The following is a 452-nucleotide window of genomic DNA, read 5'->3' as shown; positions in this document are numbered from 1 at the left end:
CACGACATCCCTCACGGCTTCGGCCCCGTGAAACACACCGACGTGGTGCACGCCGGCGACTCGTACAGCGCCCCTCCGCATCCGCAGCCCCCGCCCTCCGATACCTACAGCTCGCACTCTATCCCGACGGTCGTTGGCGGTGGCCACGGGGGGGACCTGATCGCATCCGGCCCAGTCATCCACTCCGGACCCGTCGTTCCGCCCGCGCCCAGCATCCTCATCCCTCAGTCCCGGTGGTTCCTCCTGCCCCAGTCCCCCACCCCGTGCCTCACCCCGCCCCGCGCCCACGCTGAGCCCAGCAACAGCTACAGGGCCCCTCCGTCCTTCCCTCCGCCCATGGCTGAGCATGGCTCTTCGTCGTCCTCCTATCTCGACGGCTTCCAGCCCTCCAACCCATCCCTGTGGCTCCCGCTCCTCCTCCTCCTCTGTACGACCTCCCGGCCGGCTCCTCG

The sequence above is a fragment of the Penaeus monodon genome, chromosome 27, assembly GCF_015228065.2.
Source record: "Penaeus monodon isolate SGIC_2016 chromosome 27, NSTDA_Pmon_1, whole genome shotgun sequence".
NCBI classification, from domain to species: Eukaryota; Metazoa; Arthropoda; class Malacostraca; order Decapoda; family Penaeidae; genus Penaeus; species Penaeus monodon.
Note: the sequence above shows the minus strand (reverse complement) of the source record.